The sequence below is a fragment of the Macaca thibetana genome, chromosome 5 (assembly GCF_024542745.1).
Source record: "Macaca thibetana thibetana isolate TM-01 chromosome 5, ASM2454274v1, whole genome shotgun sequence".
Taxonomy (NCBI): Eukaryota; Metazoa; Chordata; class Mammalia; order Primates; family Cercopithecidae; genus Macaca; species Macaca thibetana.
This window is the reverse complement of record NC_065582.1, coordinates 6,782,650-6,807,436: the sequence shown is the minus strand read 5'-3', so window position 1 is coordinate 6,807,436 and position 24,787 is coordinate 6,782,650. Positions and strand designations below refer to the sequence as shown.

Sequence of the window (24,787 nt, the reverse complement as noted above, 5' to 3'; positions counted from 1 at the left end):
CCTCATTATTTCCCTTCTCCCTAAAGGTGGTACTATGGCCTCATGAGCACTGAGGGTTAATTTTTCACCTGCTTTGAACTTCCTAAGACTGGATAGCGTATGTATTAATTTGATGGCTTGCCTTGCTCAATAGCATTTCAAGATCCACATTCATTTTTATTGCTATATAGTGTTCCACTTTTGTGTACATACCATAAATTCTTTATCTCATGTAATATTGATGTAAATTAAAGTTTATTTCAATTTCTGATTATTAAAAATTATGCCTTAATGTACATGTCTATTATACATGCATTATATGTGGAACACTTCTATGTTGACTCTTGAAAAGAAGATCAAATATACAGAGATAGAGAATAGAACAGTGGTTACCGTGGACTTGGGGGTGGGGCGGAGGTGAGGGGAGATGAAATGGCGAGATGTGGTTCAAAGGATAAAAGGTGCAGATACGTAGGATGAACAAGTCTAGAGATGTAATGTACAACATGAGGACTCTAGGGAATAACATTGTATTGTATTAGGGATTCTTGTTAAATAAATAAGTAGATTTTGTGACAAAAAATGGTAATTGTGTGAGTTACTAGATATGCTAATTTGCTTCACTGTAGTAATCATTTCACTATCTCCATGTATCCCATAACATCATGTTGTAAGCCTCAAATATACACAATAAAATTTATTTTAAAAAATACAACCATGGCTCACTTAACAATGGGCATACATTGTGAGAAGTGCATTGTTAGACAATTCCCTTGTCCTGTGTACATCACAGAGTATACTAATGCAAGCCCATGTGATAGGGCTACTACACCTCTAGGCTATATGCTATAGCCTGTTGCTTCTAGGCTACAAACCCGTACCGTATGATACTATACTGAGTACTGTAAGTACATATTGTAAGTACATTCAGTACCTAGAATTATAACACACGGTGGTAAGTATTTGTGTATCTAAACTTATCCAACGGTAGAAAAGGCAGTGCGAGACATACCGTCTTATATGCAGGGAAATGTGAACATGTGGCACCTGACCGTACATATCTCAGCGGATACTGCCAAACGGTTTCAGCCCTTCTTACCTTCTCATGTCTGCACTAAGTCTCTACGTTACTTTATGCACAGGCTTTTGCCTACATCTCACAAGTTTTGAATTTTATATTTCCATTGTTATTCAGATCAAAATATTTTCTAACTTCCTTTATGATTTCTCATATGAGTGCATTGCTTAATTTTCAAACAATTGGAGCTTTTCTTTTATTATTGACTTCAACTTAAATACACTATATTTTTCAGTTCAAAAACTTACATTTGAAGCTGGGTGCAATGGCTCACACCTGTAATCCCAGCACTTTGGGATCCCAAGGTGGGAGGATTGCTTGAGGCCAGGTGTTCAAGACCAGCCTGGGCATCATAACGAGACATAATCTCTATTAAAAATAAAAAAAAAAGTTTTAATCTCAGAATTTCTATTTGATTATTTTTCAGTTGTTTTTAGTTACTTGCCCAAATTCTGCACATTAATATGTAATTTTTGAACACTTCATCATCCCAGAGAGGATTTAGTTTTGTTTCTTCTAGGTAGTCAGGCCAGGGGCAGGTAATTTTAATATAATCATAATTTGAGCTGACTGCAGCCTGGGCTTTAATCCTTCTCTAAGGGCGGGCCTATTTCCAGTTTCCCTTTTCTTTTAGGGCAAAGCTCTTCAGAATCCCAGTTGAACTCCTGAGGTGTTTTAGCAGGGCCCCTTCTGTTGGATAGAGGCTGAACTTCGCGTCTCTTCCCTGTGCCTGAGCTCTGTGGGGCTGCCAGCCCTTCTCTGTGTCTCAGGTGCTCAGTCACTGCATACTCCCAGCCTTTCCCTTTCCTGTTGTGTGGGCAAATACCTCAAAAGCAGAAACAGTGCCATGTTTGGATTATGACAATGAGCTTCCCTTATCTTTTGGTTGGTTATTTATTTATTTATTTATTTATTTATTTATTTATTTAGACGGAGTCTTGCTCTGTTTCCCAGGCTGGAGTGCAGTGGTGCCATCTCAGCTGACTGCAACCTCTGCCTCCCGCCTCAGCCTTCTGAGTAGCTGGGACTACAGGTGCCCGCCACCACGCCTGGCTAATTTTTTGTATTTTTAGTAGAGATGGGGTTTTGCCATGTTGGCCGGGCTAGTTTCGAACACCTGACCTCGTGATCCGCCCGCCTCGGCCTCCCAAAGTGCTGGGATTACAGGCGTGAGACACCACACCCGGCTTCTTTTGGATCTTTAACACAAGTTCTTGCTGTCTTAGTTCTCGAGTGTCCTCAAATAGATTTTTTCTCATAATTTTTCTATTTCTTATTAGAAAAAGAGTATGAAAAAGGTTTTTCAAACAAGCTTACTGGAAGCAAAACCTCTCTTTAGTTTGGATTTCTTGATTTATGAAGTCATCATTCTATGTCACTGTACAATAAATACCGCTCCAGGGTGTCCTGGACCCTTTGTCAGTCCATCCGTAATTCTCTGTTCATGCAATGGTTTGTCAAATGTCTTGGTACTGTATCTCTGTACCGTGTCTATGTGTTTGTTTCTGTGATCTACTAGGCTAGATACCTTATCTTAAAAAAAAGGAAATGAAGACATTTCTGTCAAAACTTACTCTCAATAAACTCCAATACTCGAGCTGTGCACTTCTCAGCAAGTTATTATTACTTCCCTCTGAAATTTTCATCCTTTTCGTAGTTCTTATCTTTGCAAGACACATTGTAAATGGAACAACCACAATAAGCTGTTAATCTGTACACTTAGATCCTCTAAGAAATACGCAAACTGAGGGAGGGATTTAGAAACAGAAACATATTAGGATATCTCATGAAACCAACCATTTAGAAGGAAATGGAGCCCCATCCCAGTCAGGGGTAGCACAGGAAATCCCAAGTGGTCACCTTCCCCAGAATTGTCCTCTGATGTAGCAGAATCTCTTAGATTAAGCCTCTTCTATGCCAGGTTTAGTTCGCTCTTAATATCAGAGGCCTATATTATATATAACATATAATATTTATCACTTTGTGACCACAAAGATGAGTCAGAGAGAGACGCCCTCTTCAAGAAGGTGCTTCCCTCACAAAAAGAAGACAAGATATTCACAAGTAACTATAATTAAAGATCAGAAACGACACTGGCTTCATCCCTTTCATTAGTCCCCAGGTGCTTAACACTTCCTGGCAGTGTGAATGCCTTTTTAGAAATGCCGCCATAGCAGATTGGTCCGTGTGGACTGTGTTGCTGTTGTGATGTTTTGAGCTGTGTTTGAACACTTTGGCACAGATGATGCACTCTTTGGTATCTGTGTCCATTTTGACCAGGTAACACTTTAGGAATGGCCCAGCCATTCAGAAGTGGATGGGTAACTTGGCAGAGTCTGTTAGGTTTTGATAATCTGACCCTTCTTGGTTTGCATACTCTGTTAAAATCCTTTCCACAAATTAATGCCATAGGAGTAGTAACTCTTGAATAAATTAACTCATCGCTTTGGTGTCTTGGAGTACTTGTCTGCATTTTTGGTCACAATAACAATTTTTAAAGCATAGCCAAACACTAGTTTTATGCTTTAATGTTTTGTTGCAACAATATTAGCAGGTGTACCTCAGTTGTTTTACTGAAGTAGTACTAGTAGGTCAAGTATTTGGGAGTCATGTATTTAGAAGCACCTGTCTAAAATATGCTTCATGTTATATTATGGACATAGATATTGATGACCATTGGGCTTGTTTCCTCTTTGGTCAAATGGGTTAACAGTACTTCCTGATACCTTATTTTTATTTGTGAAAATGGTAAAATGAATGAATTAGTGCATTTTATTAAGATACTCGTAACTTTTAAAGCTGGTGTTTAATTGCTTGAGAAAATCTCAATAGCTATTTTTCAGTAGCTATTTTTTTAAGGAAGAAGAATATAAACGTTTTTACTGCAAAATTTATTATTTATTTATAATAGATCTTAGGCCATAGTCACCTTGGGTTAAAATATAAACTCTCTCATGCAAATGAAACTTTAAATTCAATTGCCGTTATTAAAATAACACAATACCGAAGTTTACAAATAAGTGAAAATTTTGTGGAGAAAGTTTTTGGCTAATTTTTGTGAAATTTTCACCATTGTTAAACCTAAATGAAGTGTTAGAAATGTAAAAGAAAGTCTTTAGAAATACAAATGTATTTGAGAAGTGTATTGAGTACCTATTGCATGTGCTTTAATACAACTTTTCATTTTGTAAGAGTGAAGAACAAAGACCCCTTTGGTTAAACTATTTACACACCATTCCAAACACATAGCTGGCTAGGGGGCACTGTTATTAATAACAGTATACTATCTTTTGTTCTCAAGTATGTACTGCTCACACATTGTTAATATAGACCCACTTTGAATTCGTTTTAGCAGTGGTGATGAACTTAGAAAAGCCATCCACAGTCTTAGCTATTTGTAATCTTGGAGACAGATTTAAAAGAATGACAGTCAGATTTAAAGTTCAGTTTGTAACTAGGAGTAAAGTAATTGACTAATATGCACATCAAAATATGATACTTTAGCCAATTATCTAACAGAGCAAAAATAATATCAGTATTTTTCAAATAAAAAGAAATATACCGGCCGGGTGCAGTGGTTCACGCCTGTAATCCCAGCACTTTGGGAGGCCTAGGTGGGCGGATCACCCGAGGTCAGGAGTTCGAGAGCAGCCTGACCAACATGGAGTAACCCCATATCTACTAAAAATACAAAATTAACCAGGCGTGGTGGTGCATGCCTGTAATCCCAGCTATTGGGGAGGCTGAGGCAGGAGAATTGCTTGAACCCGGGAGGCAGAGGTTGCAGTGAGCCAAGATTGCACCACTGCACTCCAGCCTGGGCAACAAGAGCAAATCTCCATCTAAAAAAAAAAAAAAAAGAAAGAAAAAGAAAAAAGCCTTTGGAGAATGTAAATTGCTACAAATATTCTCTCTTGACTAGACGTGAGAGATATCCTTATTCTTATACTACGTTTACAATTTAGCTTACATTTCAAGTTCTTTCAGCTGTGACTTAACTTTCTTTTAAGGTGTTGAAAGAGAATGATGCTAACTTGCAACACCAAACTGTAGATAAGGTTATTCTTAGGATGTTTGGAAATGAATTTGTATTGTACAGTAGCTCCCCCTTATTCATAGGGCATATGGCCCAGGCCTCCCAGTGGATACCTGAAGCCCTGGATAGCACTGAACCCATTGTACACTGTTTTCTCCTATACAGCCATACCTGTGATAAAGTTTAACTTATGAATTAGGCATAGAAGATTAACAACAATGACTAATAATAAAATTGAACAGTCATCGCATTATACTTTAATACAAGTTATATGGACGTGGTCTCTCTCTCTCAAAATATCTTATTGTATCATAGTCATCTATTTTTGGACCACAGTTGACTGCAGGCAACCTAAACTGCAGAAAGTGAAACTGTGGATAAGGGAGGACCATTGTAGTTAGTGTTGGGTTAGAAAATAGCGCAACAGTCAGTGAATTTTGAGTGAAATTAGGAATGAGATGACTTGACTTACATTCGCTAAAAAAAAAAAAAAAAAGCAAGACAGAAAATGAGAGATTCTCTTTAATGTAAGAACTGGTGTTATTTAATACGACATGGTAGTAACTTGAAATAATTAAAATGTATAGCACAGTAGTGTCTTTTTTCAAAAGCATACTCAGAATTTGAATAGAGTGAATCTTAATCACATTTATTGATTTTCTAATGTTTTATTTCTCTTGCTATCTCTGTATGAGTTTGGTCTCCTTTTCTAGCTTTGAAGGGTATGAAACTGCAGGCTAAATATGTATTTTAAAAAAGAAATCATTTATTGGCACTATGTTGTTGAGGAGGAGATATTTAGTTTCTCTTCACCTAGATAAGTCACCATGTCAATCTCTACACATCCTAATTCTTAAATACTCTTATATCCATAATGCTTGTGGCATTTTACAATATTAAAAGCAATTAACTTTTCTTTTCTTTTTTTTTTTTTTTTTTTTTTTTTGAGACGGAGTCTCACTCTGTCGCCCAGCCCAGGCTGGAGTGCAGTGGCGCGATCTCGGCTTACTGCAAGCTCCGCCTCCTGGGTTCACGCCATTCTCCTGCCTCAGCCTCCCGAGTAGCTGGGACTACAGGCGCCCACAACCGCGCCCGGCTAATTTTTTGTATTTTTAGTAGAGACGGGGTTTCACCGTGGTCTCGATCTCCTGACCTTGTGATCCGCCCGCCTCGACCTCCCAAAGTGCTGGGATTACAGGCGTGAGCCACCGCGCCCGGCCGCAATTAACTTTTCCTGCTAGAGAATATATAATCTGAGCAAACAGGATTGACAGGAAAATAATCACTCATAAATGATCTATTTTAAATGATTCTATAAAGCCTACAAAGCTCATTTGCTCATATTTTGAAGGTCATAGGAGCTAAGCTTTGTGGAATGGTATGAGATAAAGATATAATGAATGCATTCAAACCAACACTTCCTTATATTTTGGTACTTTTCTTTGACATGTACACAATAAATACATTGACCTAACATGTTCACATTGAATTTTGAATCAACCTCCTGACGCCATGACAGTGAAGCAGTGAGAGTATGAAATAGCTATTTATTCTACATATGTTTTGCGATCTTTAGCGTCCTTGGGTGCACATTTATTTCTAGAGCTGAGGGTGGTAGACATAATACTCTGAGCTTCTACTTAATGAAGGCATCAGAATTTTAGCTCCTTCAAGATGTAAGGGAATAATTCGAGACTCATCAATTGGATGACAGTTTTAGATGTGTCTTTAGAGAGAAGGTGATATTGGTGAAATAGGCTCAACAAGAAGACATTTTGCCTAAAATTCAGGCTGTCAAAATCGTGTGAATATATTTTAAAAGATCCCGCTTACTTGTTGCCCATGAAAGATTAACTACTACAAGAATTGCCCTCTAACAGCAGGTAATTAGAGAACTGGACAAAATCTAGGAAACAGCTGTTTTCAGACTTCAGGTAACAGTAGAAGACTGTAATTCTTAACTGAAAGGAAACAGATGAAGTGAGCCCTGGGATTGCACTGTTCGCAGTATGAGGAGAAAGACCCAAACATAGTCTTGTGGCGTGCATGAGTTGATGAGACAGAAGAGAAAAGTTCATTGGCGGAGAAGTGACTAGAATATAGAGGAAATACCAGAGAGGAGGGAGCTACAGAGACAGAAGGGAGCAAGAGCAGGCAAGTGCCAGTCTAGAGATTTCTAGTAGGGTCTCCTCAAATCTTTGACTTGAATACTGATTGAGTATCCATGGTACAAATACCATAAGACTGGAGAAAGAAAGTGATAGGACAAACAGTTCTCGGAGCTCACATAGGGCTGGGAATAGTTTGTGTTTCCGTCAACCAGCATAGAGACATAGAGCCTTGAAAAGAAACATCAGAAGAGTAATGCCATAGTAGTGGGACCAAATTAGTCTGAGGCTAAGGCTGCATTGGACTTATTCTAACAAAAATTGAAAGCAAACATTGAAAGGATCAAATTGATTTAAAATAATTTATTTGTGTGCTAGAACAAAGTCCAGGATCCTTCAAGATAATACGATAAAATCCAGCACCAAGAATGTAAAATTCACAATGGCCAGTATCTAGTCAGAATTTTTCTTTTCTTTTTTTTTTTTTTTGAGACGGAGTCTCGCTCTGTCGCCCAGGCTGGAGTGCAGTGGCCGGATCTCAGCTCACTGCAAGCTCCGCCTCCCGGGTTCACGCCATTCTCCGGCCTCAGCCTCCCGAGTAGCTGGAACTACAGGCGCCCACCACCTCGCCCGGCTAGTTTTTTGTATTTTTTAGTAGAGACGGGGTTTCACCATGTTAGCCAGGATGGTCTCGATTTCCTGACCTCGTGATCCACCCATCTTGGCCTCCCAAAGTGCTGGGATTACAGGCTTGAGCCACCGCGCCCGGCCCCTCTAGTCAGAATTTTTCACGTGTGTTGGGAATGAGGGTAGTGTGGAGGGGCAAAAGAGAGTTTACCAAGAGGGCATCAGGAAGCCTTCGAGAGTGTTAGATATATTCTAGAAGTGTATTGACAGTTAAATGTGTATATACACGTGTAAACACTTATCAAAGTATGTACTTTAAACATAAGCACTTTATTGTATGCTAGTTATACATCAATAAAGCTGTTAAAAATGATCAGGTATGCAAAGAAGCAAGAAAATATGATCCACAACAAAAAGAAGAAATGACAGGTACAATTTAATTAGCAGACAAACATGTTAAAACATGTTATACATATGCTCAAGAATGTAAAGGAAAATGTGAAAATGGGGAGAAAAAATATATTAAAAAACAAAATGGAACTTCTATAGATTAAAAATACAATATCAGAAATAAAATAACTGTATGAGAGTAACAGCTGATTATGTATTACCAAATAAAAGATCAGTGAAGTTAAAGACACAGGAATAGAAACTACCCAAAATGAATTACACAGAGAAAACAAAGTCTGGTAAAAATTTAACAGCATATCTGTATCCTGTGGTTCAGTATCAAATAGTTTGACATGTGTAATTAAAGTCTCCTAGAAACAGCAGTGAAGGAAATCACAAAAATTATTTGCAGAAACTGAAATTATTAATCCATCAATATAGGAAATTCAACAAACCCAAGGCAGAATTAAAAAAAAAAGATCATACAAAGCACGTCATAATCATCTTGCCAGAAATCAATGATAAAGAGAAATTCTTAAAAGTAGCCATAGAAAAAGACATAATGTACAGTGGAATAAAGACAAGAATTACAACAGACTCCTCATCAGAAATAATACAAACTACAAGACAATGGAATGATATTTCAAGAGTACCAATACTAAAAGAAAAACTGTCAACCTAGATTTCTATACCTCGTGAAAATGTCTTTTAAATTGAAGGCAAAACAACCAGTATAAAAATGGGCAAGAGACTTCAATAGACATTTCTCCAAAAGATATACAAATGGCCAGCCAATAAGCGTATGAAGAGATGATAAACATCACTAGTCACGAGGGAGATTCAAATCAAAATTACAATGAGATATCACTGCCCACCTACTAGGAAAGCTATTACTTAAAAACAAAACTGACTAACACAGGTTGGACATTGATATACAAGTATCTGTTTGAGTCACTGCTTTCAGTGCTTTGGGGTATATATCCAGAAGTGGAATTGTTCGATCACAAGGTAATTCTAAATTTAACTTTTTGATATATGTCTATATAGATTTTGATACATACCTTCTAATCTAGGAGGAGATTTGTTAAAAAGAATTGGCTCACACAATTATGGAAACTGGCAAGTCCAGATGTGCAGTGTGGACTGACGAACTGGAGGCACAGGAGAGCCAGTACAGTTCCAGTCCAAAGACCAGCAGCCTGGAGACCCAGGAAAGCTGATGAAGGGGATGAAGTCTGAAGACTGGCAGGCAGAGACCCAGGAAAGCTTGCAGCGCAGATGAAGTCCAAAGGCAGTCTGTTGAATTCCTGCCTGTTTAGAGAGGTCAGTTTTTTTATTCTGATCAGGACTTCAACTGATTAGATGAGGTATACTCACATTATGGAGGGCAGTCTGTATACTCAGAGTTCACCAGTTTAAAAATCTTATCCAAAAATATCCTCCAGATTGACACATGAAATTAACTATTACATGCCTACAACCTATATGTCTATCACAGGTGAATGTCAGCAAAATATGGCATATACGTATAATGCAATATTATTAAGCTTTAAAATGCAACGTAATTCTGATACATGCTACAACATGGATGAACCTTGAAAACGTTATGCTAAGTGAAATAAAGTCAGACACAAAAGAACAAATATGATTCATCTTATATAAGGTACCTAGAATAAGCAATTTCATAGACACAGAAAATAGAATAGTGGTTACCAGGGGCTGAGGAAGAAGAGAAAGGGGAGTTACTGTTTAATAGGTACAGAGTTTCAGTAAGACAATGAAAAAGTTCAGGAAATGACCAGTGATGATGGTTGCACTTAATACCACGGAATTGTATACTTAAATGGTAAATCTTACATGTATATTTTACCACAAAATTAAAGAATAAAATAATTTTTCAGACAAACAAGAGAACTGATTGCCTGCAGAACTGGAATATATTAGATGTTAAAGGTAATCTCTTCAAGCAGAGGGAAAATGATACCACATGGAACTTTGGAACTAAATAAAATAATGAAAAATGTTAGAGATCTTACATATTCAAATACAAGACTTTTTAAATAATTTGAAGCCTCTTTAAATAAAAATGCCTAAACAAAGATAATAAAATATGTTGTGAGGCTTATAAAATATTTAAAAGCAAAATATAAGACAAAATATCACAAAGAATAGGGGAGAATGGAAGGATGCTGTCTAAGGCACTTTGACTATTCATAAAGTAGTGACTTTTATTGGCAGTAGGCTGCATATTTTATACACTAGAGCAAACTTTTTCTGTAAAGATCCAAATAGTAAATATTTTAGATGTTGCAGGTATAGTAAGCAGAATTCTAAATATTTTCCAGTCCTCCAAGATGTTCACCTCCCCCACCTTTCCTAGTATACATGACTTTCATAATTTCCAGGCTGAATATGATTCATTATTTAATATGGCAGAGTTAAAGATAGAGAAATTATCCTGGGGGGCAGAGAAATTATTCTGGGGGATTGGAGGTAACACAAGCCCTTTAAAGACAGAGTTTCTCTGGCTGGTTGTCGAGGAGGACATTAGATGTCAAAGCATAAGAGGGTTTAAATGTACCATTGCTGGATTACAGAGGGAGAGGCCAACATGGGAAGAAACTGAGAGTGACCTTGGCTGATAGCCAGCAAGGAATTCAAGTCTCAGTCCTAGAGCCACAAGGAACTGAATGTTGCCAACAGTGAGAATGAAGTTAGGAGTGGGTTTTTCTACAAAGCCTCAGATGACAACTCAGCCTGGCTAACACCCTGATTGCAGCTTTGTGATAATTTGACCAGAGAACCCAGAGAACCTAGTGAGCTATTAAATAGCTGTAATTAATTTTAAGCTGCTAATTGTGTGTTAATTTGTCCTGCAGCATCAGTAAACTCATATAGCAGACCATGTGTGGTCTCTGGTGCAGATTTTTGCTCTTTTTTTTCTACTTTTCTTGGATAATAGTTAAAAATTTGCAAACCTTTATTAACTTGTGGGCCATAAAACAAAAACAAAAACAGGCCACAAGATGAGCTGTCATTTGCTGATTCCTGCCCTAGAGTATCCACTTAAAAAAAAAAAAAAGAGGTATCACTTTTAAGCCAATAAGGGAGATAAAATGGAATCATTAGAAAAAATTTAGTTAACCCAAAAGAAGGCAAGAATAGAGGAAGAAAATACGACAATAAGAAAGCTAATATACTAAGTGTATTAATAAATGGCCTAAATGCTCCAGTTAAAAGGCAGAGATTATTAGAATGGTTAAAACGAGACCCAATTTCATGATGGCTGCAACAGATCTGCTTTAAATATAAAGGCCTAGATAGGTTAATTAAAATATTAAAGATGATATATCATGAAAATACAAATCCAAAGAATGTTGCAGTTGTCATATTAATATCAAACTAAACTTCAGAACAAGGACTATTACTAGAGATTTTATAATTTTAAATGGATCAGTTCGTCAAAGGACATAAGAATCTTAAAGATGTATGCTCATACTAACAGAGCTTCAAATACCTGGAATAAAGGCCAATACAACTGCAAGGTGAAGGACAAATCTCTAATTATAGTTGGACATGATAGAATATGTAGCCAGATAATCAGTAATGCTGTCAAAAGATGTAAGCAATACCGTAGACCAACTTGATCCAATTAACATTTATAAAATAGAACATACCATTTAAAAACAGCAGCAGGGCACATGGAACATCACAAAGGTAATCCTTACCGTAGAATATGAAAAGAAGTCTCAGTACATTTAAGGGGACTCAAATTCATGCAGAGTGTAACTATAGTGGAATCAAACTAGACAACATAAACAGAAATATATCTGGAAAAATTGTCAAATACTTGAAAAATATTAGCATACTTCTCAATAATTCATTGGCCAAGGAAGAAAGCACATGAGGAACATTTAAAAATATTTTGAACTAAACAAAAGGGAAAATACACTGTATAAACATTTGTTGGGTATAGCCACAGCAGTGTAACGGGAAGCCATTAGGAAGTGGAAGTCTCATACGTTGCTATGGGAATGCAAAATGGTACAACCTTTTTGGGAAGCAGGTTACTGATTTCTTACAAAGTTAAACATATATTTAACATACTAGCAATCCCACTTACAGGTATTTACCCAATATAAATGAAAGCATATACCCACACAAAGACTTTAGTGTAAATATTTATGAGAGCTTTATGCTTGTTAGCCTAAACTGGGAACCAGCCTAAATGTCCATTAATAGATAAATGGATAAACAAATTGTGACATATCCATAAGATGTAATTTAAAAGGAACAAGTTACTGATACAACATGGATGAATTTCAAAAACAGTGAAAGTTTAGTGCTTGCTAGGGGCCAGGTAGGGATAGACTATAAAGAGGCATGAGGAAATATTTTGGTGGTTGTCCTAGCAGTACATGATTATATGTACTTGTCTGAACTCATCATATTGTACATTTAACATTTGTGCTGTGTATTATAAATTGGGTAAAATACCATTTTTTATGTGGGAGGAAAAGATTCAGATGAATAATTATTGGAACTAATAAGGTAAGTGGAATCTATATGTATTATATATATGTAAAATCTTTTAACATATCTATGATAGCCATTCATAATATATAAAATCACATTCACATTAGCAAACCCAAATCATAAAATATTTAGAATTAACTTTTATCAAGAAATACAGTGGCCCTATCTAGAGAAAATTGTAAAACATTTTTGAGGGATATAAATGAAAATTTTAACAAATGAAAGACAGATATTTTAAAAAATAGAAACAATATAAGAATGCAATATCAAAATCCTAATTTGGGAGTGTAGGAGGGGGAACAGGATAGAAATTTTCAGAATATCATCTGGACATGTTACTAGAGCAAATTTACCCTACATTTAAAAATATATTTATGTGTCCAGGCATGGTGGCTCACACATGTAATCCTAGCACTTTGGGAGGCTGAGGCGGGCAGATCACTTGAGGCCAGGAGTTCGAGACCAGACTGGCCAATGTGGTGAAAACCCATCTCTACTATTAATAAAAATACAAAAATTAGCCGCATGTGGTGGTGCACACCTGTAGTCCCAGCTACTCGGGAGGCTGAGGCACGAGAATCGCTTGAACCTGGGAGGTGGAGGGTGCAGTGAGCCAAGATTGTGCCACTGTACTCCAGCCTGGGTAACAGAGTGAGATGCTGTCTCAAAAAATAAAATAATAATAAAAGTATAGTTATATGCCAAATAAATGACACTGCAGTCAATGACCAAACCACATACACATGATGGTAGTCCCATGAGATTATAATGCCATGTTTTTACTGTACCTTTTCTATCTTTAGCTATGTTTAGATATACAAATGCTTACAATTATGTTATAGTTGCCTGTGTTTTTCAGTACAGTAGCATGCTGTGCAGGTTTGTAGCCTAGGACAATAGGCTATGCCAAATGGCCTAGGTGTGTAGCAGGCTATGCTATCTGGTTCTGTGTAAGTGTACTCTGTGATGTTCACATGATAGCAGAATTGCCCAACATCATATTTCTAAGAATGTAACCTGATGAAGTGACACATGACTATACTTTATGATGGGAAATACTAAGCAGTATATATCAGTAGAGAGAATAGTATAATTTTCTCCCATATTTCCATCACATCTCATCCATTTTATCTTTTACTTTCACCCTACGCTCTGAATTATTTTGATGACAATTTGAAATAGTGTATCATTCACCTGTAAACATTTCAGCATATATTTTTAAAGCTAAGAAGAAAGTACAATGCCATTATTATTTTTGAAAAGTTAACTAGAATTCTTTACTGCTGTCCTATTTTTGAAAAGTTAACTCTAATTCTTTATTGCTGTCCAAATGCCTTGTCAATATTTATGTTTCTCATTTGTTTTTCTATTGGCTTGTTTGAATCAGGGTCTAAATATGGTCTATATATTGCAGTTGGTAAATAAACCTCTGAAGTCTAATTTTGTTTTTTATTTATTGCCTTTTTTTGAGATGGAGTCTCACTTTGTCTTGCCCAGGAGTCTTGCCCAGGCTGAAGTGCAGTGCTGCAATCTCCGCTTACTGCAGCGTCTGCCTTCTGGGTTCAGGTGGTTCTCCTGCCAGCTGGGACTATAGGCAGCTGCCACCATGCCTGGCTAATTTTTGTGTTTTTAGTAGAGACGGGGTTTCGCCATGTTGGCCAGACTAGTGTCGAACTCCTGACCTCAGGCGATCCGCCCACCCAGCCTCCCAAAGTGCTGGGATCACAGGTGTGAGCCGCTGCACCCAGCTGAGGTCTAATTTTAATCACCCTCTTTTCTTTGTAACTAAAAAAAAAAAAAAAAAAAAAAAAAAAAACTAGGTCATTTGTAGAATTCCCCACTGTCTGATTTTTGTGTCTTACATGCGCATGGTGTACTTGAACAAATTCCTTTGTTCCTATAATTGCTGTAAATTATTAATTAGATGTAGAGGATTATGAGATCTAGTTTTTTGGGGGCAGAGACATTCATCATGGGTTGTGCTGTATATATCCATCAGGAAGTGCCTGTCTCTTTTTTTTTATAGTAGTAGCAACTTATGATTGTCTAGATTGATTATTTCATTAGGGATTGCAAAAATATTATAGTTTAAGTATACCATTCCTTATTTATTTATTTGTTGGAATGCCTCTATAAAGAGAAACTTTCCCCCTGCATCACCACTTCTGTTTGTTGTTTACTGATCCTCAGCTCATATTGGAAAGATAGATGAAATGATAAGCTATGCCCTATCTCTGTCTAGCACCTGCCAGAGATAACCAACAGTTGAGGTTTTTGTTTAGGTTTTTGTTTTTTTTGAGACGAGTCTCACTCTGTCACCCAGGCTGGAGTGCACTGGTGCCATCTCAGCTCACCGCAACCCCCACCTCCTGGGCTCAAGCGATTCTTGTGCCTCAGCCTCCCGAGTACTGAGATTACAGGCATGTGTCACCACACCCAGCTAATTTTTGTATGTTTAGTAGAGATGGGATCTCACCATATTGACCAGGCTGGTCTCAAACTCCTGACCTCAAGTGATCTGCCCGCCTCCGCCTCTCAAAGTGCTGGGATTACAGGCGTGAGCCACTGCACCTGGCCTGTTTGTTTAGGTTTTAAAGTATCAATTTGTGCTCACAGATTTAAACATACTGATATGTTTTAGGTCATTGTAATTATTATGCTTATTGATCCACAAATTTTCCTGTCTTGGGATATAGGAACCTCTTTGTATTGACTCCTCATACCTTTGATCCTAGTATTCTGAAAGTTTTCTTTTACTCTGGCCTGAAAAGATGTTTTTGACTTTTTTTGCACTAGACCTGGAATCAGACATTATTGAAGAAACTCTGATTCTTTTTGTAAGATGTTGTATTTGCAGACCACATGCTATATGCATGAGTGTTTATTGCAACTGAATTGGCAGTTGTGTGTAAGTTCTTGTCTTACTATATTTAAAATACATACATTACCAGTAATCACAACAGTGTGATAGTGACACAAAAATAGGAAGATCGATGGAACTGAACATCCACAAATAGGCAGAAACATCTTGTTGAATTTAAAATATAATAAAAGTAGCGTTTTTTAATGATTAGAATAAAACTGGATTATTCAGTGAATGTGTAAGGATATCTCTTTGCCCATGTTAAAAGACATTAAATAAAGGTGAAAAGAAAATAAAGGTGAGTCTGTACCTTACTTTTTGTATCGAAATAATTCCAGATGGACCAGTGATTTAAATGTGAAAAGTCCAATCATGGACTCATTTAAATTAGTCACAAAACATGTAAAGAAAAGATTGAGAAAACAATGGGGAGTAGCAGACAAAGCCAACCCGATGGTGAGACATTTTAAAAATCAAATGCAATAACTAACAGGATGAGAAGCCTTTAGTCATTCATTCATTAAGCAGTTATTTATTTAGTGCTTCATATATGCCAGACACTGTTTTACACAAATGATGTAGCAGAGAACAGATACATTTCAGCCACTATTCTAGGCAGTGAGGTATAGCATAAACAAACAAAAGTAACTGCTCTCATGGAGCTTATGCTGTATTGGGGTGGGGAGATTTGAACAACTAAGTTAATAAGCTTGGTCTAATGGTTGTGTGTGGAGCCCACCAAATAATGAATGCAGATTTCTTTCCATTACTCATGAAAATTAACCACATGCTAGTCATAAAGCTGCCCTTAAAAAATTAATACAATGGATTATGATCATACTGAGCATACTGTCCAGCCTAGATGCCAGCTAAGTTAGAAGTCAATAACAAAAAGCCAAAAAATGCAGAACTCTTCTGTGAAACTTTTTTTTTTTTTTGATACAGGGTCTTGACTCTGTCATTCAGGCTGAGTGCAGTGGCGGAATCACAGCTCGCTGCAGCCTCAGCCTCCCAGAGTCAGACGATCCTCCCGCCTCAGCCTCCCAAGTAACTGAGACCACAGGTGGTATACTACCATGCCTGGCTAAGTTTTATATTTTATGTAGAGACAGGATTTTGCCATGTTGCCCAGGCTGGTCTCAAACTCCAGGGCTCAAGCAACCCACCTGCCTTGGCCTACAGGAAACTTTTACACATACTATTTTCAGTATAATCTATGGGTTAACAAAATTAAATAGAAATATAGGAATAGTTAGAATTAAGTGGTCATAAAAATACGTATACATTTTGTAGGCTACAACTAAAGCAGTTTTTAGTAGAGAATTTATATAGGCTTAAATAAAGAAGAATATTAACAATAACTAAGCTTTGCATTAAAAAACTTAAGGAACAGACTAAACTGAAAGAAAGGAGAAATAAAGACAATAATTAATGAAAATTTTAAAATTGGTACAATAGAATAGCTCTGCAATATTTAAAAGCTGGAAAACAAACAAACACACCAAATCAGGCTTTGTCAGGTTTTCACAAGAAGAGAGAAAGCACCAAAAAGCCAACATTAGGGGACTTTTTTTCTCCAACCATTCAGTGGACAATATGTCCACACTGTATGTCTCCTTCTAGTGATAACTAAAAATTGTGAATGTAATATAAATGAAGATAAATAAAAGTCTGGATAAGGTAGAAAGAAGGATATTGTAGAGACTGTACACCAGGCTCAGAACTCAGAATAGTAAGTAGGACACTAAAGCTGGCTTTGCCCTGAGGAAATTTGATAAGCTAGGTGAATTTTCCCTTCTATTGTGTCCCTTTCCTGGTGTTATGGTGACAGACCCCAGCTGCATAAAGTGGGGACTCACACAGACACTAAACCTTCAGTGTAAGAATACTAGAATTCAGCCAGCCAAACCACCCTAGCATACCTCCCACCACCACCACTGCTGCTTGTTGAAGACAGCAAGAAAGGTTGCCTATCTAGAGCAACAATGCTAGGTAGATAAAGGAGAGAAAAAACACCACTGGGACCATTGGATTTATCACCAGCAGATACCCCTGAATTCACACTTACCTGGATGGTCTGAAAAAGCCCAAGCTAAACACTTAGCTGTGACAGTTGAAGCGGTGACAAGACGGTTGTGCTTCCAGTCACTTGCAGATGCATGTCTTCTCCAGACTAATGCACCTTCAACTAGTGCCTTCAGTAGGAAAGTATGAACACATAGCCCAAATCACAGATGTACAGAGAACAAAGAACTGGCAGGAAAAAAGCAGACAATAGAATTTGATCTTGAGATGCTTCAGATTTTTGAGAAGTTAGAGAAAATAGGAAATATCCATGTGTAACATGTTTTTAAGAAATAAAAGAGATTGAAAATATAAGTAGGGAAGATACCATGAAAATGATCAAGAAAATACGGAAACAAACTAAGTAGAACTTCTACAAATTAATCATTTAATGAATTAAAAATCAAAGCTGGTGGGGGATTATTTGCAAAGGTCCAAAATTAGCAAGCAATAGCTTATTTTTTCATACCAATCGTGTTGTTTTTATACCTTCAGTGTTCTATGAGAAAATAACCATTAATCAGTATTTTATACCCAGCAAAACATCTTTCATGCATATGGGTGAAATAAAGACATTTTCAGACAAAGTTTGAGAGGAATGTATGGCATCAGTTGTTCACTATATTACTAAAGAAAGCAGGAAAGGAGAGAAAATAAAAAATACAGGGCAAATGAGTCTAATGTAAGATAATAATGTAAATCTCGGTGTATCAATAATTAGAATTAAGTGTAATTGGATTAAATGCTCTAGTTAAAAAGACAACGGTTAAAAGACTGGGTTTGGAAAGAAATCTACCGATATGATACTTAAAGAGACACCTAAAAACAAAGATACAGAAAAGTTAAAAGGACGGGAAGAAAAAGATATACCAATCAATTCCTAACCAGAAAAAAGCTGGTATACACAAATAAGTAAATGAAGCTTTGTTAATGTCAGAAGTGATAGATTTTATGGCAAAATGCTTTACTGAAAAAAAAAAGACCATTGAATCTGTAATATGTCCGTTAAAATGTGGGCCCCAAAATATGTAAAGCAAAAATTGGCAGAAAATCCACAATCATAGTGAGAGATTTCAATATAACTTTTGGTATTTGATAGATTAAGCAGATTAAAAAATTAGTAACAGTATAGAATAGGTAAATACACGTGATTGATAAACTTTAATTAATGTATACAACATGGATCTTATGCTGTATTCGAGTGGGGAAAAATGGGGAGCAAAAATATTTTTCAAGCACATTTAGCACATTCATGAAAACTGGCCACATTTGGGCCATTAGACTTGTTTCAGTATATTTAAAAGTATTGGTCAGACCACATTCTCTGACTGTAGTGAACCTGTTAGAAATTCATTAAAAAATAACAACAAAGCTGTTTCCCACCTTTCAGAAGAGCTGAAATCCAAAAGACGAACAATATGAAGCATTATTAAGGATGTGGAGCAGCTGGAACTCTTTACTGCTGGTGGGAAACTGGCCTTCCCTAATAAAGCTGAACGTGTGCACACCTGTTGCCACGCAGCCCCACCCTGGAACAGAGTGGTTGTAGTGTGTAGCCTCGGTCTGGAATTAGCCTAGGTCTGGAAGTATGTCTGTAGCGGACTGGATGAACGCTTTGTGTATGGTCGTGCGGTAGAACCTCATCTAGCAGTGCGGATCAGTGTACACAACTGCATGCAACAGCACAGTGTTGAGTGGGTGAAGCTAGACAAAAGAGTACACACTGTATGAGTCCACTTATATTAAGTTCAGAAAAGACAAAACTATTTACAGGCCTAAATGTTGAGATAATGGTTACTTTTAGGGAAAAGGGAAGGTTTAGTAATTTGGAGGGGCACAAGAATGGCTTCTAGGATTCTGATAATGTGTTGTTTCTTCAACTGTTGGCCTTTCCCTGGGTGTTTCTACTTCGAGGACACTCATTGAGTTGCTATGCCTAGAGTTTTTTTATTTTCAGTTTCTGTGTTGTACTTCTAGGGAACTTTTAAGCTAAATAATTTGGAAGTCTAGAGTAATACACTTCTAAATAATGGGTCAAACATATATGTATATTCTTTGCTAAAATTAGTGAGTGAAACTTTGAAAAAGAGGATAGTTGCATTGCTTCAAAGTGTCTCCCCTCAAATTTGTATTATTTGACTCTGGTGGTTTGAACATGTCTGCTAGTTTGGTACCTCTTTCTTCTTGAATTTGGGCTGGCTCCAGTGAGTACCTCCTGACAAATAGAGTATGGAAAGGAAAAACAGCTGATTTTTACTATAGAAACCTGGCAGCTCCTACTGTAACCAACTGATGAATGTTTCCATCACCAAGGATAAGTCATGTGGAGAGCGTATACTCTCATACATCATTGGGAGAGAAGGGCGTGTCACCTCTGTGGTATTCTTTTCCAGCATCCATCATCTCAGTCTAATTATGAGAGAGTATCAGGCAAACCCAAATTGGAGTACACTTTATAGAACATCTGACTAGTGCTCTTCAGAAATGAATAGGTCATTAAAGACAAGAAAGTGAGGAACTGTCACAGACTGGGGGCAACTAAGGAGACTTAACTGCTGAATAAAGTGGTTTTCTGTTGGGTTTTTGTTGTTCTTGTTGTTTTTAGACAGAGTCTCGCTCTTTCGCCCAGGCTGGAGTGCAGCGGCTCAGTCCGGCTCACTGTAACCTCCACCTGCTGGGCTCAAGCAGTCCTCCCACCTCAGCTTCCTGAGAAGCTGAGACTACAGGTGCGCTCCATCACAACCTGGTAAATTGCGTATTTTTTGTAGAGATGGGGTTTTGCCGCATTGCCTAAGCCAATCTCAAACCCCTGGGATCAGGCAGTCTTCCCTCCTCAGCCTCTCAGATTAGACTGGGATGAGAAGCACGAGCCACCACACCCAACCTCCTGTTGTTTTTTTTTAAGAGTGGCAGGGTCTCGCTGTAGTACCTAGGCTGGACCTGAATAAAAAAGGACAATAGTGAAAAATCTGGGGAAATGTAAAAAAGTCTGTAGTTTAGTTAATAGTTTAGAATAAATGTTGGAGAAAAACTTAAAGCTTTAAATGCTTATAGAAGAAAGTCTTAAAATTAATGAACAATGTAGTCAACCTAAGAACAGAATAAGCCAAAGCCAGTAGAAGAAGATAAATAAAATTAAAAGTAAAAATTATCAGCTGAGCACGGTGGCTCACACCTGTAATCCCAGCACTTTGGGAGGTCAAAGTAGATGGATCACTTGAGTTCAGGAGTTCGAGACTGGCCTGACCAACATGGTGAAACCCCCGTCTCTACTAAAAATAAAAAAATTAGCCGGGCACGGTGGCTCACGCCTGTAATCCCAGCTACTCCGGAGACTGAGGCAAGCGAATCACTTGAACCTGGGAGGCAGAGATTGCAGTGAGCCGAGATCGCGCCATTGCACCCAGCCTGCACAACTGTCAAGAGCGAAACTCCGTCTCAAAAAAAAAAAAAAAAGAAAGTAAAAATTACCGAAATAGAAAACATGGCCATGAAAGAAAGGATCAACAAAAGCAAATTTTGGTTTTTTAAAGAATGATAAAATTGACATATCTCTCAGGACTGACTCAAAAGTAAGAAGAGAAAATGAACAAATAAAAAAGTACAGGGAATGAAAACATGCTTAAGAAATAAAGAGGCATGAGAAAATTTATACTATTACATTTGAATTTTGAAGTGAAATGACTAACTTTGTATTGAAATATTATTAACCAAAACTGATTCGAGATGATGGAAAAAATCTGAATGGCCCTGTTACCATGATTGAAATTCCAGAGAAACCCTCAAGATTAGCCTAGCACAACTTTGACATCAAATTCTGACAAGATTGTATGAACAAAATATAAGCCAACCATATTCACAAGCAAAGAAGCAAAATTCCAAAACAAAATATTGTAAACTAAATACAGCAACATTTTAAAATTATATATAATGGCCAATTATATATAAGTGGGCTTATCCTAGGAATATACAATTTAGGATTTGAAAATTATTCACTGTACTAACAGAGTGAAGGGAAATTATTAATTATTCCAATAGATACAGTGGAAGCTTTTTTTTTCTTGAGACAGAGCCTCACTCTATCACCCAGGCTGAAATGCAGTGGCACAATCTCAGCTCCTTGCAACCTCTGCCTCCTGTGTTCAAGCGATTCTTGTACCTCAGCCTCCCAAGTAGCTGGGATTACAGGCGTGTACTGCCACACTCAGCTAATTTTTGTATTTTTAGTAGAGACGGTGTTTCAGAATGTTGGCCAGGCTGATCTTGAACTCCTGACCTCAAGTGATCCACCCGCCTTGGCCTCCCAAAGTGCTGGGATTACAGGCGTGAGCCACCGTACCCGGCCCAGAGAAAGCATTTTGATAAATTCAACTTTTATTCATGTTTTTAAAAATTGATTCAACAAGGAATGAGTGCTATAGAAGAGGACATGGGGAATGAAGGAGAGCTGGTTGCAGGATTTTTGTTATTATTGTTTTGGTTTTTTGTTTAAGAGACAGCAAAAAAAAAAAAAAAAAAAAAAAAAAAAAAAAAAGAGACAGCAGTGTTGTCCAGCTTGGACTCAAATTCCTGGGCTCAAGTGATCATCCTGCCTCAGCCTCCCAAGTAACTGGGACTATAGGTACACACTACCACACCCAGTTTGGTTGCAGCTCTGAATAAGTGTTCAGGAGAAGTCTCATTGAGAAGGCAAAATTTGAGCAAAGATTGGACAGAAGAGATGAAGAAATTAGTCAGGTGGGGAAGAATCAGCATACATACAGGTCTTGACACAGGAGAACATGTGGGATCTTCCAGAAACAATTTGAAGTCAAATGTGGCCTCAATAGAGAGAAAAAGGGGAGAGTAATGAGGGAGAAAGGAAGAGAGTATCCAGGTGATGGAATGAAGACAGAAGAGCATGTCGGCCTGACACACCACTGGAAAGGTTGTGGATGTGCATCTGAAATAGGAAACCATTTGACCATATTTTTATTATTTGTATTTAATGTTTGCTAGTTTAATTGGTATGTAATGATACAATGCTTTTCTATTTTGTCTTTATTAGTAGGTGATTTTTTTAAAAATGATGTTTTACCATGTGTATTTCCATTTGCTAGTTTATTTTTTTTAATTTAACAGCTTTATTAAGAAACCATACAATTCACCCATTTAAAATGTACATTTTAATGGGTTTTAGTACATTCATAGTTACATACCCATTATTACAATCTAACTGTAGGACATTTTTCCCTTCCCCTAGAGGGAACCTTGTGCCCATTAGTGGTTCTTCCCATTCCCCACACCTCTCTTCTTCATCCTCTGAGCCCTGAACAACCACTGTTTCTTGTCTTTCCCGATGTGCCTGTTACAAACATTTTATATAAATGGCGTCTATACTGTGTGATCATTTGTGATTGGCTTCTTTCACTTAGCATATGTTTTCAAGGTTCGTTCATGTTGTAGCATGTATTAGAACTTCATTCCTTGTATTGCCAAATAATATTCCACTATACGAATACACTTTTATTTTATTTTATTTTTATTTTATTATTTTTTAGACAGAGTTTCTCTGTGTCGCCCAGGCTGGAGTGCAGTGGCGCGATCTTGGCTCACTGCACCCTCTGCCTCCCAGGTTCAAGTGAATTCTCCTGCCTCAGCTTCCCGAATAGCTGGGATTACAGGTGCATGCCACCACGCCCAGCTAATTTTTGTATTTTTAGTGAAGATGGGGTTTTGCCATGTTGGTCAGGCTGGTCTCAAACTCCTGACCTCAAGCAGTCCCCCTCCTTGGCCTCCGAAAGTGCTGGGATTGTAGGCATGATCCACTGTACCCAGCCATATTTTATTTATCCAGTCATCAGTTGGCAGATATTTGGGTTTTTGCCACTTTTTGTCTATTATGGATAATGCTGCTGTGAACCTACATGTACAAGTGTTTGTATGGACATAGGTTTCCATTTCTCTTGAGTATATGCCTTGAAGCAGAACTGTTGGGTCATGTGGTAATTTACCGGTTCTTTTTTTTTCTTTTTAAACTTTTTTATTTGAGAGAAGTCTCACTCTTGTCCCCTAGGTTTGAGTGCAATGACTTGATCTCAGCTCACTGCTACCTCTGCCTTCTGGGTTCAGACGATTCTCCTGCCTCTGCCTCCCAAGTAGTTGGGATTAAGGCGCCTGCCACCACGCCCGGCTAATTTTTGTATTTTTTAATAGGGACGGGGTTTCACCATGTTGGCTGGGCTGGTCTCGAACTCCTGACCTCAGGTGATCCACCGATCTCGGCCTCCCAAAGTGCTGGGATTACAGGTGTGAGCTACCGCACCCGGCCTTACTGGTTTAATTATTTGTGGAAATCTAGCATTGACCTTCTATATATTAATATTTATCTGTTATTTGTATCTTGAGATAGTATTTTCATAAATGTTTTATGTAATTTTTCTCATTGGCTTTTGTTTTATTTCCTTTTTATTGTTGTTAAACAAAAGATTTTTTAAAAATATGTTGTGTTTAGCCATCTTGTTTCTGATGACAAATTCCATTTATTAGCCGTCATACATGGTTCCTTTTTATTGTTGTTAAAAGATTTTTTAAAAATACATTGTGTTTAGCCATCTTGTTTCTGACGACAAATTCCATTTATTAGCCGTCATACATGGTTCCAGCAGCATCTGGGAGTCTGCTTTCCTCTACGCTTTATGAAAGTCAAACACTGTTTTATTCTGAATTCTTTGACTGTCTCTCTGGAGTTGGCTTCTTATTTTCTTTGAAGGTGACTTCAGAGATGAGGTAGGTGATGAGGATTTTCAGTAAAGGTGGAAGTGGTAGTCAGGAGAAGGATTTCCAGAAGGAGCAAGTTGACAGTTGCCCTTTCTTGGCTTGCTTAAGGAGCTCCCTGCAAGACAATGGAGAAAATGGTGAAAAGGGAAGGTAGTCATTAGTAAAATACCATTTTGCTCGTTAGAGCTTTAATGTTGCAAGATTCACTTTTAGGGCAAACTTTTGAAACCTGTCTGTCTTGTGATCTTTCTAAGGTCTATAGGTTTCCAGAGTTTACTTTTCCTTCATTGCCATCTTCTTTCCCCTTCTTTTAAAATAAAACCTATGACTCTAGGATTATAAGAAGC

The 24,787-nt window shown here is 37.5% G+C and overlaps 1 protein-coding gene across 3 annotated transcripts in view; it reads left to right on the top strand.

Moving 5' to 3' along the window:
- WWC2 (WW and C2 domain containing 2) overlaps positions 1-24,787 on the top strand; it is a 217,444-nt gene that overhangs the window by 111,321 nt on the left and 81,336 nt on the right. The gene's annotated exons all lie outside the window — the stretch shown is intronic.